This window comes from Hyperoodon ampullatus (assembly GCF_949752795.1).
Source record: "Hyperoodon ampullatus genome assembly, chromosome: 5".
In the NCBI taxonomy this organism is placed as follows: domain Eukaryota; kingdom Metazoa; phylum Chordata; class Mammalia; order Artiodactyla; family Ziphiidae; genus Hyperoodon; species Hyperoodon ampullatus.
In genome coordinates, this window is record NC_136918.1 from 123296761 (window position 1) to 123307774 (window position 11014).

The window sequence follows — 11014 nt, forward strand, 5'->3', positions numbered from 1 at the left end:
CTAGTAATTTCTGTCTGGCTAAATAGTGCTATTTGCATATATTTTACCATCGATATGATAAAATAATGCTAATTTTTTTTATAGCAGGCATTTTGTAATTGATGGCTTCAGTCATTTTTCTGTTTACATTAGAGGACAGATGTTATTCTTACATTTGTATTTGTGATAAAATTGTGTTCAGAGTAAGAGGGAATTATATAAATTGTCTGCAGGGAAGAACCAGTTAATTTTGTCCTACTTACATTACAAAACATAAACAATATATTGTAGAGACCATGAAAGAAAATCTACCCTTTCATTGAATATTCAAATGACTGTAGGACCTTATACTAGCCACAGAAAAAAGAAAAAGAAAATATTAACTTACATAGGAAATATTATTTACTTTCTGGTAGCTTATAGTCTAGTAGAAGATATGTAGAAGATTCAAAAATTAGTATAAGATAGTGGGTGTCACTTGCCAGGTCCCCGAAAATGCCATCACCATACTAACTTGTGGATAAAGTAAAGCCAAGTTTATTACTTCAGTAGGGGGAGCCCCTGTATTGAGTCTTAGTAGGGTCTCCGAAGGGAGACATCAATGGAAATATAGTCAGAAAGATGTGGAGGTCTCAGTTTTCTCCTTTTTCTTTGAGCATTTCCTTTAGAAAATTTGTAATTTTAAGTACTTTCTCCTCTCTTTGAAATGTATATAAATCCTTTGAAAACTAGATTGGTATTTTATTAGTTTATGACCTAGGAATGTCTTTCTTAAGGACTTGGAGACTATTTCTTTGAAATGTAATCATCAAGAGAGGTAGCACCCCTTACTCCCAGTCTCTGTGGGAGGGTAGGAGCCTATTTCTGTGGGCATTTTGCTCCAAGGTGAAAAACTACTTTGTATTATCATAAAGATACGTGAAGTTTGTTTTTCCTCTGGATAATTCCAATTAACTCACACAGAAGGACACCCCCATAATAAGGCAAAGTTAAGATGAGCTATGTGTGATAAATGGTGCTGTTAAGTCCTCTGACTTGAGGACTAGTTATCACTTACCTTGAAAACATGTAACGGGTTGTATCTGCATGACTGTGTAAAAGAGAGATTTATTTTTGTTTTTGAAATACATTAGCAGATTGCTTGTAATTCACATCCCACTCTGGTTTAATTAATGTTTATTCAATAATGAAATTGTTCTCTTTCTCTACTACCTTTGTGTAAAGAATTTCTGGGTTGCAAGACTTTGCTTTTGATTCTATTTCCCCAAATTTCCATTGCAGGGGACCTGTTTGGGACTAGGCAAAGTTTTTGCTCTAATAGTTTAGGACTGGTGGGCACAGTGAGAGAAGGGTTTTGAAGTGAGTCTTGAAGAGTAAAGGTTTGTTTGTTCAGCTAAATCGAGCATTATTATTCTGAGAAGGAGCTATGGGTAAGTAGACTATTCTATTGTTCAGATGAACAGGTATTCAGTAAGTTCCTAAAACAATGAAGGAAGTTATTCCAACTTCGTCTCCCTAGGTAAAAATTTTCTGGAGTATTAAATTCATGTTAATTGCAGGCAATAGAATATTAAATTTGTGTTACTGTACACAACAAGTTGTGGGTCTGTAAGTGGTTTCAATTCTCATGTGGAAAATTGCCATTCAAATGATATAAGCCAACAGTTGTTGGTGTTCAGGGTAAAGAGGCTTCATATTTCAGTTGTGATAAGAGAAAGCATGTTCATAACTCCGTTGGAATTCATGACTGTCTTTTTTTTTTTTTTTTTTTTTTTCTGAAGTACGCTGGCCTCTCACTGTTGTGGCCTCTCCTGTTGCGGAGCACAAGCTCCGGACGCGCTGGCTTAGCAGCCATGGTTCATGGGCCCAGCCACTCCACGGCATGTGGGATCCTCCCGGACCGGGGCACGAACCTGTGTCCCCTGCATCGGCAGGTGGACTCTCAACCACTGCGCCACCACGGATGCCCCCATGACTGTTCTTGAAGACAAGAAAGAATTTCAGTAAAAAGGCATGAGTAGGAAAGATGTTCTAGCTAGGATTGATTCAACAGCATATGAGGCTGTAATCTTGAGTAAAGGAAGGGAATCTGAATATGTAGCTCCACTGATAAATAGCCAGAGATGAGGCTGAAAGAAAAATAGGAGAGATTCTAAGGAATTTTGAGTGTTGACCCTTAGGACTTTGGTTTTTACTAGGTAGGAACTGGGGAAAGAAAATCAAATCAACAACGGATTGAATAAAGACATGTTTATTTAGTGATATGGCTAGATAAAATATATCAGCTAGAATGTTTTAGGAGCAGGATATATTATTATTGATTTTAATTATTCAGTATTAAAAGATGTCTGGAGCAAGTGGTTCAAGGGTTATATAACTCAGCTTCTCAACCATGCCTGGATTCTAGGTCATCTTCATACTGTTCTCTTATTCACAAGAAGGTGGTCCTATAGATCCAGCATCACATACTTATGTGACCAGGTCCAATCCGGGATATAAAAAGGTGGCTTTCTGTCTGCTCATAACTTTTTTTTTCTTTCTTTTTAATCAGGAAGACATACCTTTCCAGAACTCCTCCAGAAGACTTTACTTCAGATCAGAGAGTGGACAAGATTAGGACACATCCTCACACTCTTGTTGCAAGGGAGGGAATATGAAAGTAAGTGGAAAGGAAAAAAATATTCCCCTATAGTTATCAATTTATATTATATAAAGCTTCAAAAATGAAAAAAAAAATCTATTTTGCCTCGACAACTGACAGACTGAATTGATAGACAACTTAATGGTACAGTCAAGATAAGATAGAAACCAATGATAATGATTACATAAAGTGTCAGAGGGCTTGTGATAATAGGTTAACAACTTAGAAAACAATCAAGGTATACTCGAGCCTCATGTTATATTATAGCATAAATACCAGAAGATTAAATTAATTAATTACAAAAAATGAAACTATAAACTAGACATGAGTATATATTTTTGATTTTGAGATAAGATTATATCAAAGCATAAAAGTGATATCACAGAGGAAAAGAGAGATCACAAAGAAAAAATATATAGTATAAACTACATGACCAAAATAAAGCATCAGAAAAAACTGTAGAAGAAAATGCTTTTAAAATATTTGTCATTTACTTTATGAATGCTTATATATGATTATTAATTTAAAAAGCTTTAGCATAATGATTTTTAAAACACATATAAATGGCTCCTAAATGGATAAAAAGCAGAAAGAGAAAAAAATAAAGAAAACAATATGAAAAGAAGGTTACTACTGATCAAGAATTGCATATTTGAGCACAATAACATTTCATACCATAAGTCAAAGAAGAATAAAAATTAGTGTATAAGAGATGTTAAGAATGTTGGAAAACTGGTCTTTCACATCTCAGTCGATGAAGCAAAGAATGAAAACGTGCCTCACTTCTAGAAGATTATTTGGTAATATATATAAAATATTAAAATGTGTTTTTTACTTAGTATTATAGCCCATAGATATTGAGTAATACTATGGTGAAAGTACTATATATATTTTATATATAGTAACCTGCATCAAACCTATGTAGTACAAATCATTTTTAATATCTTTCACAGATGAGAAAACTGAAGCACTGTGGGGTGAGATAAACTCAGTGACACAGCTGATAAGTCTTGGGGCCAAATATCAAAACTATTGTGTCTGTCTCAACAGGTCACACACATAAATATAATGTTACCTTGCTTCTCTACTTTAAATAATCTTGCTTAAAGAAAGAGAAGAATTATAAAGATGTATGTTAAACATATTTGCATAAACAATTTTTAAAGTAGTTAAAACTTGCATATGAAGTAAGTATCCAAACAGGAGGATTTTGCTTAAAAAGTTTACATTTCTCAAAATTGGCAGTGATTACTTTTTGCCTCTGGCTGGCGATTAAACACACTCATATTCTTTACTTTAGAGATTTTAGGTAAATGACAAAACTCGTGCTCTGAAAATGTCTGATCTGTAGTCTTTGTTTTTTCGTTTTTAATTTGAACAACAGTTTGACAAATTCTTGACAAAATCTAGAGAAGCATGGATTTCTGGGACAGAGGAAGTAAGCTTCAGGTAGCACTGAGTATTCAAATTGTAGGATTGCTTGCTGAATGTCTTACTTTCCACCTTCCTCCTGTCTCCTCTAGAGAGCCAAAAAATTCAACTGCAAACTTCTATTTCTGTGTTGTTTTCTATTCAGAAAGTATGTTGCCATTTAGTCATTTCAGATAGGGATCATGGACTGAGCCTGTTTTGCTGCCTAGTCTCTGCATTAACTTAACCTCCTCTTAGACAACAGATAGATGATAGATAGATAGATAGATAGATAGATAGATAGATAGATAGATAGATACATAGCCCAAGCAGCTGGAGATGGCTGCAGAAATGGAGGGTCCAGGCCCTTGAGGCGATAAAGGAGGCAAGATAGCTTTTACCCAGCAACAGATTTCTATTTCAGGGAAGCTGAGGACATGTCAGGAGTGTTTGAAATAGTTTGGACCAGCCAGAGGATACAGGCTCTGAGGATGAGCTGGAGGAGAGCAGTCAGTTAAATGAAAGCATGGACACTGGGGGAGTTGGACCTTATGCCCTTGGCATGGAGCATTTTGAGAAACTTGAAATCTCAGAAACTACTGTGAACAGAGGGCCAGAAAAAGTCAGGCTAGAATGTTTCAAGCTACTTTGGGTACTTGGTAAAGGGGTCTGTGGAGAGATTTTACAAGTAAGAAAATTAACAGGAGCAAAAACTCAGAAAATATTTGCCATGAAGGTGCTTAAAAAGACAATGATAGTAAAAAGTGCTAAAGACACTGCTCATATAAAAAACAAGATGGAATATTCTGGAGAAAGTAAAGCATCTTTTCATTGTGGATTTAATTTATGCTTTTCAGACCGATGGAAAATTCTACTTCATCCTTGAGTATCTCAGCAGAGGAGAATTACTTATGCAGTTAGAAAGAGAGGAAATATTTATGGAAGACACAACCTGCTTTTACTGGCAGAAATCTCCATGGCTTTGGGACATTTACATCAAAAGGGGATTATCTACATACACCTGATGTCGGAGAAAGTCATGCTTAATCACCAATTTCATGGAAACTAACAGATTTTTGGACTATTTAAAGAATCTATTCATGATGCAACAGTCACACACACACATTTTGTGAAACAATAGAGTACATGGCCCCTAAAATCCTGATGAAAAGTGACCACAGTAGTGCTGGGGATTAGTGTAGCTGGGGAGCATTGATATAGGACATGTTGACTGGAGCACTCTCTTCACTGGGGAGAAGAGAAAGAAAACAATTGATGAAATCCTCAAGTGTAAACTCAATTTGCCTCCCTACCTCACACAAGAAGCCAGAGATCTGCTTAAAAAGCTGCTGAAAAGAAATGCTGCTCCTCATCTTGGAGCTGGTCCTGGGGACACTGAAGAAGTTCCAGCTCATCCATCCTTCAGATATATTAACTTGGAAGAACTGCTAACTAGGAAGGGAGAGCCCCCACTTTAAAGCTCTTTTGCAACCTAAAGAGGATGTGAGTCTCTTTGAGTTGAAGTTTACACATCAGACATCTATCTACCTGTTGACAGCTCAGATGACTCAGCTCTCAGCAAAATTGCCAACCAGGTATTTTTGGGTTCTGCATATGTGGCTCCATCTGTACTTGAAGATGTGAAAGAAAAGTTTTCTTTGAGCCAAAGCTCTGGGCAAATTGAAGATGTATTGGCAGCCCATGAACACCTGCCAGCCAGGTCAAATTTTCTCCTGGACATTTCCGGGGAAGAGTTGCTTCAGCCAGCAAAGCAAATCCTCAGACACCTGTGCAATATATGGTGGAAACAAGTGGCAGGAATAGACCAGATGTATGCGACCATGACTGGGGAAACTTCAGCGCCACTTCCATTCTGACCTCCAAACTCCTGGCCATACAAAATCAAGCTCTTCCCATGATCTCCAAACAACAAGAGCACCTGCATATGAATCTGTGACAAAGCAATGCCTTTTAAGAATTTAAGGCAGAAAGGTAGGGAGGGAATGGGTGAGCATCCTTCAAGGTAAAAAAAGAAGACTCTACAAAACAGTCTTGAAGAGTCAGTGTCATTCCATAAAACACTTTGGACAGAGGAAAAATAAACATGGATTTTCAAAAATCAATCAGTGGTGCAAGGAACTTAAGTGAAGTCGAATTTTGAAACTCTTAGGCACTAGGCACATCAATTAATTGATTCCTAGCGGCATCTTCTCAAACTTTTCAAGGGTTTTCATGTTGTTGGCTTGAAGTTGATGGTATTAAGGGTAAGGTATTGCTTCTGAATCACTGTTGAGTTCTGATTGTATTGAAAAATAGTTATCCTTTCATTAGGCAAAGTATGAAGTTGTCTGTAATACTTGCAGCTAAGGATAAATTAGCATGAAACTTGGTCAAACTGTATCCATCAATATGGAATCAAAGACGAAGGAAACTTATCAATTGAGGTTTTATGTGCAAACAACCTAAAAGTTGCAAGTTATGTTTTATTCAGGTAACTTACTGAGCCCAGGAGACAGCCTCTCAGTTTCTAGGTGGTGATGAAGACCCCTAATTTCTTCCTGCATGAATATTTTAAATAAAAAATAAAAATCATATAAAAAGAGAAAGTAAAAAAAAAAAATGTATGGGCTTGTTTTTTAAAATGATGTTTTTAAGAGTATTTAATGCTATGAGAAACACTCGTGGTATTTAAGCTTTAAAAACAATGTAAAACCTGTGTATTTAATATTTCTCATTTAATACAACTTAATATATATATGCATATATAAACATTGTGTATTTGGAAATTTTCTTACACTAAAATCTAATTTGTAGAAACAAATTTGTTAACTCATTTGGTTTTGTTAAGGAGCTGACCTGCCAGGTAACAGAAACACAGAAATATAGGAATGAATAAATGAATGAATGAATAAATAAATAAATAAAGGAATGAATAATTAAATAAATCAAGAGATTTTAAGCATACCTCTTTTAAAACTAGTATAGGGTAATAATTAAAAGCATAGGTAATTCTTATTATTTTTAAGTAAAAACAATTAGCCACTTGGATTTCTGTCATTCTTTTCAGCACATCTATGTGATGGGTTTTGGGGTACATGCGAGAGCCTGTATCACCTTAAATACTGGCAGTGAATTCTGACTCTTCATTTTCTAAGCAGTAGTGTGCTGGTAAATGTTTAAAAATAAACTCCGTGAAAAATAAATGAATGAATGAATGCATACATGCCCTGATTTTTGGCACTTGTCAATTTCCATGGTATAAATACTCCAATGACTGCTTTTCAAACTACCAATGTATCGGAAAGAGCTGTGAACAATTGGTCCTAGGAAGTGGTAGGAGCCTGTTTCATACTCCATTTTTTCTGGGGCATGGTTCTGTGGACATGCTTCCTAAAGCTTCTATTCCTTGCATGCTGGTGTAACATAGTCTGTTCTCTCTATGCTTGCTCAGGACCCATATATTAGGTCTCACCTGTGTCTGGTTGAAGCTCTAGAACAGGAGTTGGTAAACTTTTACTTAAAGGGACAGACAATAAATATTTTTAGACTTGTGGACATTTGGTCTCTATTGCAACAAACTCAACTCATCTACTGAAGCTCAAAACAGCCTTAGACAATATGTAAAATGACAGACATGTCTTTGTTGCAATAAACCTTTCTCTTATAAAAACAGGGAGCAGGGCTTTAGACCTTACTTTGTTGTTCCTGCCCATGAACTCCTGACTCTCTGCTGCACCCTGCATCCAGCTCTGTGCCTCAGACTATGACACTGAGCCTCCCTACAGGACTGTGGTGAATATTATCACATCCATGTACACAGTTGTATCGTATAGCCACAGTCCCTGTGCTTTCATCCCCAGATCAACTTACTAACACCAAACCAAGAGATGGAAGGACAGAAATAACAATTTTGGTCACTTACTTTCCTTCCATTTTCTTCACTTTTTTCTTTTCTAAATTCACACTAAAAAGGAAAGGCATTATTTTTGCCATGTCGCATAATCCGTTACTGAAGAACAAACATCACTTAGCCAAATGGGCTGGTGTAGGCTTCACTCCACGTTGGAATTCTCTGCTCTGAATCCTTCAGACTGGCTCTTTAGGAATGTGAAATATCTCTTTTTTCATCTAAGCCTGGATTTCAAACCTACTGCCTTACTAAAGCAGTCAACTACCCTACATGTTCTGGATAATATCCTCGTGATTCAGTATATGATGTAAAAGGGAAATTAAGGTGCATTTCAATCATTTCTATGATATGGATGCATTAGTAGTGGACAAAAATCAAGATAACAACAATAATTTGTGAGCATTAAGTAACTTGTTAAAATTACACAGAATTATTTTAAATCAGAATAATAAAAATCTTAAAATATTTCAAAATGAGGACACTGTGGAGAGCTTATAGAAATATTCTATAAATTGCAAAATATTATTTTCATAAGGATTAAGTGGAATTTAGACAATAGACTAATTTGCAAATGAGAAAGGGAAGAGTCTGGTACAGCAAATGTAATAGACTCCCATGACAAAGTTTGCCTAAGCATTTCAGCTGCAGACAAGGGGGAATAGCTGTGTAATAGGAATGTCATGCCAGATGTTCCAATTTCCCTGAACCTAAACTAATCACTGCTCTTGCTTTGGTGTATGAGAAAAAAAAAAAAATTCATTTGAAAGCATTAGGATTTGTGTTACATAAAATACCAGTTCTTTCTAATTCTTATTCTTAGTCCTATCACCAAAAGTCAGAAGAGATTAGAAATATGCTATTTGAATTTTTACAGTTAAATGTTATTTTATACAATTAGACCAATGCATTTCTCCATTTTATGGACTTGATATCCACATTTGAAATGGACTCCAAGGGGTATTGAAGAGGATAAAGATGTGGAAGAAAATCTCCCATATAGACTTCTGCAGCTTAATTTTATATTGAAGGACTTCCATAATCTAGTTTTATTTGTCTGTGCTTTAGTTGCAAAGTGACATTATATTTTGTCTGTGTGGAACACATTTTAAAACAATATTCTTCTTTAATACTGTAAGAGATACATAGTATTGCATGCCTCATTGATATATGAACGTGATTAAGAAAATGAAATTGCCCATGCCTAAATAATTCTTTAAAAGTGTGCCATTGGAAAAATCAGAGCATGACAAGTTGTAATTATTAACTTTTATAAAATATCACTATATTTAGAAAAATAAACATACTGTGGTGCAATAGCCATTAGTTTCACAGACAAGAAAGTAAAGCTAATGCTAATAAAATATATGTTTACAGATTTTTTAACTAGATATTTTCTTAATTACCTTTATTAAGGACAAGTTTGGATTAGTACAACTAACCTTTTACTTCAAATGATTTTTTTTTGATTCATGCTTTTTTAAGGCTAAAGTGGCTTCCTTTGAAATATCAAAATCAATAAATAATATCACCACTTATTAACAACAAATTAAATGAAAGAAGAAATAGATAAATGCAACATTAAAAATTCAAAGATGTCACACAGCTCATCTATACACATTTTCTCGACTTATAGTTAAGAAAACTCAGACATTTTTTCCGCTCTCAACTGACAAAAACTAACAAAAGTATATACAGTTCATGAGTTTAGAATATACAAATGAGGGACCTGAGGCATAGAAGAAAGAAAACATGAATGTCAAGGGTAATATAAAGCCAGGAATACTTATCAACTCACATTGGTCAAACAGAAGTTAGAATGGTGGTTGCCAGGGCTGAGGGGCGGTGGAAACAGGGAGATGATGGTTAAAGAATACAAACTTTCAGTTGTGAGTTGAATAAGATACAGCATGGTGACTATAGTTTTTTTTTTTTTAAACTATTGTTAATAATACTGTATTCTATACTCAAAAGTTGCTGTGAGAGTAGACCTTTAATGTTCCATTGTAACAGCAACAACAACGAAATGATAATGATGTGTGGTGAAGAACCTGTTAATTAACCTCATTGTAGTAAACATTTTGCAGTATATAAGTGTATCAAATCATCACCTTGTATGCCTTACTTACACAATGTTATATGTCAGTTATATCTTAATAGAGCTGACAGGGTGGTGAGAGAAAGTTAACGGGATAGAGTTTTCAACTTTATCTCATTAAGTTCTTGGTGGCAAAATCAAAAGAGTAAATATGTTTTATAATGAGATTCTTAATTGTTTAAGCTAAAAAGAAACCACTTGTATAGGGGGAGTAAAATTCATTTAGTTTCATGCTTGTTTGTTTTTCTGATACTAATATCTGAATGTAATGCCTCTAAGGAGTTTCTTATGATGTAGACACATAGGTCCTCAAAATACCCTAGTGACATCTAATTACCTCTTTTTATTACTTTCCTCAATGAAAGACAGATTTCCAAGGGACCAAATCACTTATCAGCACTCTAATTATCTGATTTGATTTGAGTAAAATTAAGACTACCTGCAGAAGTGATTATTTGATAAAAACCACACAGCTATTTCAGGACTAACCCAGATCTCTGGAGTTATAAGTAATAATATCTCCAGTATTAAATTTTATATATAATTGGTAATTTCCTGGACAACTGAGTGTATTCAATCTGGTTTCTCTCTCATTTTTCTTTATACGTTTATTTTTCAACATAGTCTCTGATAGATTTTTCACTTTGGAATGTTTATTCTTTATTATTCTCCAAAAACTGATTATAGATTTCCCAAGCTACAGGTGAGGAAATAAGATGCTATCTGAAAAATAATTTGACTGACTATCCAATTCCGTCTAATAACTGCATATAGACAAAGCTTGAAAATAATCAATTTGCAGAGAATAAGTATATAAGTTATTTGCAAGTTCACACATGGATCAAACACACCTTGGTTGTAATTTTACAACCTCACTTAATCATGCTTTTGGGTAGAGATTATTTCTTTTGTAATCTTTTGTGATTTACAGTATTTCAAATAATGTGTAACACATACTACACATTTAATGGATTTTTAT

The 11014-nt window shown here is 34.8% G+C and overlaps 1 pseudogene across 1 annotated transcript; it reads left to right on the forward strand.

Annotated features, from left to right (window-relative positions):
* Positions 1 to 4467: 4467 nt before the first annotated feature.
* LOC307053053 (ribosomal protein S6 kinase beta-1-like) lies at positions 4468 to 5987 on the forward strand (annotated as a pseudogene). The gene has a single exon. The product of its transcript is annotated as a ribosomal protein S6 kinase beta-1-like (transcript).
* The last annotated feature ends 5027 nt before the right edge of the window (positions 5988 to 11014 follow it).